This window comes from Topomyia yanbarensis, chromosome 1 (assembly GCF_030247195.1).
Source record: "Topomyia yanbarensis strain Yona2022 chromosome 1, ASM3024719v1, whole genome shotgun sequence".
Taxonomy (NCBI): domain Eukaryota; kingdom Metazoa; phylum Arthropoda; class Insecta; order Diptera; family Culicidae; genus Topomyia; species Topomyia yanbarensis.
This window is the reverse complement of record NC_080670.1, coordinates 212,257,168-212,265,251: the sequence shown is the minus strand read 5'-3', so window position 1 is coordinate 212,265,251 and position 8,084 is coordinate 212,257,168.

Genomic DNA, 8,084 nt, shown 5'->3' with positions numbered 1-8,084 from the left:
TTCCCACTATTCGCAAGAGTGTGACGAAGGACGAAGGAGTTTGGTGTTAATTGGTCGCATGGGGGTGGAAGAACCCGTGTGGGCCAGTGCGGTGTTCTAGATCAAGACGTCTTTCAGAAAGAATACTACCATTTCTTCATCAGTTAGACTGTTGGAGGTGATGTTCCGTATAGACCGGAGCATGTGCGCATCTGAAATTCTCGAACTCAGGCAGTTATAAATGATGTGCTTCACCTTGAGAAGCGTGGTGCGACTGAATTGGCTGCCGTCAATCCACCTCCCCAATCCTTTGGATATGGCCGCGGGTGTATCTCCAGCGGTTGATGAATTGAGCTGCAGCTCTGGAGTTGAATTTTCCGGCATTGTCAACCGCTAACAGTTCTCGCGGCATCAGGGCGCCGATATTTCTTTTGAACCCACCGTACTCCATGATTCAACAGATGGTCCTGAGCGGGTCACGGTGACCCTCGATGGACGCGTTCTATGCCCTTAACATGACCGTCGGAATTTCGGCAGGTGTTTTCACCATGGCAACCTCGCTGATTTCTCTGCTAAAAAAAGTCGAGCATTCGGATGGACCCAAACCCCTAAACCACTAATCTCCATTCTTATCCCTCTGAATGTCTTGGATCTTTCGGTGAAAGTTTTGAAGTGTTTGTTTTTTTTTAAATTTATTTGTTATACCTTCACCAACAGCCCCTTGGCCTCAATTGTGGTTACTTAAACTAATTACATTTCAGAATACACATTATTTTAGTTTTTATCGAATTCCTTGTCAGGTTGAAATCAAAAGCCATCGACACACTGTTAAACACACGCTGGAGTCTGGTAATAGCGCTCTGGCGCCCATAGTTGGTTCTCTTGACTCGCGGAAGAGAGCTATTGCGCAGAGCTTGAATATCGAAGCGTCCGACACTCCTTCACAATGGCGGTGTAGCTTGGTATAGTGGCATTGCCAATCGTTGCGGAGTCCTCTGTAGAGTTGATGGGCCGGGTTGCATTAGCGGAATACATGCGTCTTCTGGGGGGCGGAGGAAAATCAGTCGGTGGGCAGCAAATGTTCTGGGTACGGCTATCCTCAAATTCCCTGAACAATATGCCTTGCGGCCATGTTTCACGGTACTTTGGGTGAACTCCAACTATGAAGGATATGAAGTTCAGAGTACTAACGTCTATGCCTTTTTAACAAGCGGAATAACCATTATCTCTTCGTTACCGTTTAAGTCCTTCTTTGAACATTTTTTCGACAATCTCCTTGCTAACGCTGGGATTAAAGCGGGAAAGATACAACCAGAGCAACGGAGTGGGAGGTGGAACCGTGAGAATGTTGCTATGATCGACTAGCTTTCGACCACCGACAAGAATACTGCTCGGATCAGGGCCATCCTTGCGACGACGTTTCTGAGGTGGTCGGAGAGGTACCGGAATTTGGCCGGACTGGAGTGGCTGTGGAAACCTTTCTGGCGAGGTGCGAAACTTGCTGGTTATTTTTTGATAACTCTTGTCCTTTAGTTCAGCACAGACTTCATCCGTTTTCCCAGCGATAGTAGCGATAATACATCCAAGCGAGGAAACGGTCATCACCTTGACACATTCATTGCACATCTAATAAAAACTGCATGTGCACCACATTTTTGCAAAATTCCATGCATTCGATAAAGTCCTCGTCTGATTTGACGGTTTTCGCGCAGTGCTCGCATGCACTCGCCATAAGGCCGATTTTCTACCCGCCCTAGGTCCGGCTTTTCGTTTTCGTCTCACTGTGCGCCAAGTTGTAATGTGGGAAATACCAATACCCGCGTTCAGGTGGCGAAGTGAGCGCGTCAATTTTTTGTAGGTAATTACACACAGGTCCGGTGATGTAAACAATCTCGATTTTCACTGGATTTCTCACGACAAAAACAAAATTTTCAGGAAAAACTTTAAAAGTTCACAGTATCAAGGACGCAAACAAAATTTAGAATCGACTGATACGATAAACGATGATTAAACGGCACAATACACATCAAATAATAAAAAAAATAACGAGCGATAAACACAAACAACTAATCGGTGAAAATACACTGAACCAACAAACAAATGTGTCAAGCTATCTACAATTACCTAGCTGAAGGTACTGTTTTTGTTTGGGGCACGTTGTATCAGCCAGGTGATCTAAGATTACGATGCAGATGGGCGTACGATAACTGGAATGGATGTCCCTTGCCCATCCTGCGTGCAACGCAGTCTTCGCCAGATTCTTTACAAGAATGCCAGATTCCGCCTGGGTACTGCTTTTAACGTTGCACAGCAACAGATAAAAATTCGATGCATGTAGATTCGGTGGGTATACCGGGTAGCAAATTTGACGTTGTTCGAACCGTTTCGTGATACAGAGAGCCGAGGATATTGACCAGTCCGGTAAGGTTACGACAGGTAAGTTCAATACCATAAAAGAACTGGCATTCACTGTTATTTTTTATTCGTCTGCAGTCCGGAATGAGCGTCAGCTTTCGGTAGATCGTAATACATGTCACGTTTAAAAAAGAACAGCCTACCCGATCCAATAGGTATGTATTTGGCAATTAGGTTTTTCACTGAAACAGTTAACCTCACTTTCTTGTCAGTTCGGTTGTACCGTTTACATGGACTTAGAAAAAATTCTAGACGACTAGATTCGCCCGAAGCAAATCGTAAAGTCCATGTAAACAGTACAAGCGAAATGTCAAAAATGAACACTCAGTTCATTTGTGACGTCACCGTAAAGTATTCAATGGTCTTTCGATCAAGTTGTCCAGTACAGGTGTGATTCGCTAGTTGGACACTTCTCGACTGGACCGCCTTTTAGTTGAACCTTCGCTAGTTGGACCATTGAACAACTTTAAAGCATCTGAATGTCAAAACCGCATGTCAAATTTACGTTGATAATCAAACTGACAGCTGTTAAAAATGCGAACAGATGATTTTATGTTTACTGCTAACACCCCTTTTCGACAGTTTTGGACACCTGTCAAGTGTTCCTAGCGATTCAAATTCGTGAGTTGTAGACAGGTGGTGATCGAACCAGCGAATCACGACGGTAAACGGTAAAGTAGGGTTCCGTCTGATTTTACCGGATGATCTCAATCAAATCTCGTTGAACGTTTTCTATCTGTGAAGTTGAAAAATAATGGATCATACAGTTACAAAAACATATCAGGTGTGTCTCAAGAGAGCAACCTCGGAGCTCTAGTCTAGTCTACACATACACAGCCAATACATGTAGGGATCCTGGAACATTGCGGACTTTCGCCTAAAGTTTTTCTTGTCAATATTAATGATTGTGGTACATATAGTATGTAATACAATCATTAAAGCGGCCAGGACAACTACGGCAACTATATTGAACCTTGAACAAGGAAAAGGAAGAAACGTGGACAACCGTACCGACCGTTTCAATTTGATGGGGGTTTGATAAATCGTTGGTAGTGACTTTGCTAGGAGGGTTCATGTTACTTCTTTGGTCCTAAGTTTCTGGGATGGGGCAGAGACTATTAGCCCTGTCCTGGCTAATGAGCTAAGGTTATAGCGCCTTTACTCGCTCTCTGAAATAATGATGCGGATAATTGGCGAAATCGATATTTTCCCGCTTCCATTCATTACACCTAATTTTTGTGTCAAGTATAATCCTGGGTTTCACCAGCAACTAACCAAGATACATTTGCTTGCGCTTGCAGAAAATTTGAAGTTTAGAGTAAACCAGTAAGTTTGCAGAATTAATACTTAAAAAGATAATAAAAAAAAGTTATAAAACGAACATGAACTCAAGGAAGCCATCTCGGAGCTCTGTTGTTTTATGTGTTATTCAATAATATTTCCTGTTATCCCGCCAGGAAGTATATTTATATAGGCGGATGACCCCAAACTGATTGTTCATGTACCATGCATTGCAAAGTGTATTGCACTGTGTGATGGTTGTAGTTGCATGTACATTATCCGCTGGGGTTCGCTCGAGAGAGTCGGAAACCTTCTGGCCAATTTGAAATATTTTGTACGTTTATTAGAGCTGAAAATGGCCTATTCATCATTGATTTGTTTATTTATTGACAGCTCATTATTAGGCAATGATTGTTCTCGCCAATCGACAATATTTATCACTATTTGAATGGATGTGCTGATGCTCAAGCTATAAAATTCACGGATAGCAGCCTTAACGGAAAATAAGCAGTAATAATTCTTTACAAGTAGATTTTGTTGGTCCTGAAAAGAACTGTTTTGGCAACACTGGGAACACGTGAATTTACTTCTTTCTTCGGCTTTGGGGTATTCGGCTTGTTCGCTGCAGCCTTCGATCGTTCGGTGACATTCTGTTTGGTGGCAGCTACCCGGTCAAACCATTCGGAATTTGATTCGGAATCCTGAATGGAGTCATTATGGATTCCAACTCAAATACAACAACCGATTCTGAGTCGGAATCGGTTGTTGCATTTGATTTGGAATCCATAATGACTCCATTCAGAAATCCGAACCGGTTCCGGAATGAGTTTAACTGGGTACTAGCCCCCTTTGCAGGGACAGTTTTCGTCTTCTTCGCGGCCGATTTCTCTTAGCTTTTGGTTTTTGGGGCTTCTCACCATCACCACCACAAGCGTCTTTCTTCGACTCTACGGTGGTAGCCGATTTCCTTTCGAACTTCTTTGACAGCAAAATGGCTTGGATATTAGGTAACACACCACCCTGGGAAATAGTCACCCCAGAGAGCAATTTGTCCAGCTCTTCGTCATTTCGAATGGCCAGCTGTGCAGACGACGGGGGATGATCCTGGTCTACTTGTTATCAAGGGCAGCGTTTACTGCCAGCTCAAATATTGGGGCGGCAAGATATTTCACCACTGCTGTGATGCAGACGGGTGCTCCGACAGCGACACGCTCGGCGTAGTGACTCTTTCTCAGCAAACGATGGATTCGACCCGGATGATATCGCACTCGCATACGACCCCCGGTTTTGTACCTGGTTCAGCTTGCCTTCGAATCCAAAGGGGCCGACTATCGACAAAAATAGTTTACTTCCATCGTCAAGGAGGTGGAGCTAGTATGGCTCACTTGTAATCGAATAGTATGGACCAACCATGGTGCAAATAATAACTGCTTTCACAAAATCCATTATTTTCAGTAATTTGTGCATTCCGCAGAATTAGTTATATAATTGTATATTTCCAATCATATAGCGCAAAAATCTAATGCTTTTATTTAGTACAATAGCTTATATTAACGTTCAAAAACTCGGCTAAATTTCCGGCCGAAAATTTTGAAGCGAAGCCCCTATATTGAAATGTTAGAAGCATTCTACTTTAAAACAAAAACGCTAAATACACCCTTTGGAAGTTGTAACGATGTGTCAAATTACTTTAGAAGAAACGAAAGTTATTATTCGGACGCACCTAATTGCAAAGTAGCTCTTTTTGGACTCAAAAAGAGTCAGCTCAAAACTATTTTTATTTAAATACATTTCTTCCCCGGAATTTCAAAATGCACTCTACTTACATTTAAAGTTATTTTCCTCCTAATCGTATCTCTTCTATTTCAGGTTATCTTTCGCTTGCACCTTCAAAACCTTCTATTAATCCGAAATCCTCCAATTTTATTTCCTCCACCGAAATATTATCAAATTCACTATTTCCTCCGTTGCACTATTTATTTCTATCAGCTTCCAACACAAAATTTTTCCCACAATTCCTTCAAAATCTATCTTTTTTTATCGCAATCTGCTATGAACTCAACTCATGTTTTTTTATTTACAAATGTTGCATTAGAGTCTATACTTCAAGTCCCGCCGGCTATCAGCAGCCGGTGTGATGTTTGCTCGATGTGTTGTACGATGTCCTCACACGGGGGGTGCTTGCTATCAGCCACGGGGTACCGTGAACAGATGGCAGCTCTTCGGTAAATAGGCAACTAGGGCGAACTCGGTTTCGTTCGCGTTTTCTGGCAAATTCTGACATGAACAGAGCAAAACCCTGGTACAACTCCGAAATAAATCGTGCAAAGATACTGGCTATTCCTACCTGGTAGAATTTTAGCACGGATCGAGCAAAACATCTGACAAAGTTTGGGGCAGGAAGCGTACAGACTAAAAGCGAGCAGAATCGGTTAGTTTAACAGTTTCGTTAAAAAATGAAATACAATACTTATTTTCGGATTCACTCTGTACCCAAATAAACTAATCAGCATACTAGATAATCACCGCCAAACTATTGGAAGAATCAGTTGTGAAATTGACATTGCACACCAAAACCACAGAGAACAGACGGCCATCTTCAGCATTCAACTTGTGTAAAATCTCTAACGGTTTTGAAGGTAGTTGAGATATCCAAACCAGGTGCGCTACTGTCGTCATGGTTTTTGTGGCTGAGTTCGACAGAATTGACAGCGGTTATGCCTCTACCCAGTCAAACTTGCATCAATTGGCGATTCTACGTTGAAACCGCTCGCAGATAGCGCTGGAAGGAAAGTGTTACTGATTTGATTCTGTTCTGTCATAGTGCATATATTTTCTGTAAACATTGGTAAAAAATGACTTTTAAACACCAAATTACCGATCAATTTGTTGATAATTGTTTATGAAAATGAAGGAAAACCATCATTTTATAAGATGATGAGTAAACATCTTGCGAAAAGAGTGTAAAACATAGTGGTTTCTAATATTATTCGCAGAGCTATATGCGCGCTGTTTCGAAATGTAATTTGTTGAGCACCGTAGCCGCCGCAACAGCATTTCCCGTTCGTCCTAAGTTAAGCTAAATCTTCATGAGAGTGTATAAATTCAGGAAACTCTCCAGATCAGGCGAGGAAAGAATATATCCGGCTAATAGGAAAGTTCAGCTTTGTATCATGCACAGCCGATCCTTCTCTCCGATAGTCTTCACTGAATCTCCTACGTTGTTCAAAATATGAAGGAGTTTGACATTGGTACTGATTGGGTCTCGGTTTCGAGTTGGAACTTTATTTATGAAACGATTTTTTATAACCACAATAATACCCCGATTACATTTCGAAGAAATGTATGAGTGAAATAGTTGCAAATGGCTGTAATTTCAGAATAATTGCAAATAAAACTAAATTTCTTACTCGTTTCATTCATATTTTGGCAGTGGTAAGCTTTTTCCGAGAAGATAATGAAGATTTTGTTGTAAGCTACGACTCACTTACGGGTGAAAAAAAGCAAACTGTATCACTTTGCCAGTTCATGAGCTGAATCATAGGTGTCGCATGACTAATTTTGGCTTTGCCGCAAATCGCCAATTGCATGGAGAAGAAAACACAAGTGGACACTATATACACAGATTTGAAAGCAGCTTTTGACCGAATCGACCATGAAATTCTTCTCAAGAGGTTGTACAAGTTAGGAGCGTCCGACAAGCTTACATCGTGGCTACGCTTCTATCTTACGCACAGAACGCTTTGTGTGAAATTGGACTCTTGTATATCGACTCCGTTTACCAAAAGATCAGGTGTACCGCAAGGCAGTAATCTTGGCTCACTGCTTTTCTCACTGTTTTTCAATGATGTAGCAGTAGTGTTAGGTTCCGGGTGCAAGCTCATATTTGCTGACGACCTTAAGCTGTACTTAGTCAACCAGTCAGTCGAGGACTGCCGCCAGCTGCAAGCACTTTTCGATCGCTTTGTGAAGTGGTGTCGAATGAATCAGCTTACCGTAAATATTGCCAAATGCTCCGTGATGACGTTCCATAGGAAGAACGATCCGTTAATCTTCGATTACAGTATCGACGGGGTTGCGCTACAAAGAGTCAAAGAAGTCTGTGACCTGGGTGTAATTCTTGACCACAAACTGTCCTTCAATTCTCATATGACCAACATAATTGCGAAAGCAAATCGGCAGTTGGGATTTATTTCGAAGATTTCACGGGATTTTACGGATCCTTACTGTCTAAAATCCCTATACTGCGCATTGGTTAGACCAATCCTCGAGTTCGTCTCACCGGGTTGGAATCCGCATCACCTAACTTGGTGTTTAAAATTGGAAAGAGTTCAGAAAAGGTTTATACGCATAGCTCTTAAGAACTTGCCTTGGCGGGACCCGCAAAACTTACCACCGTATCGTGACCG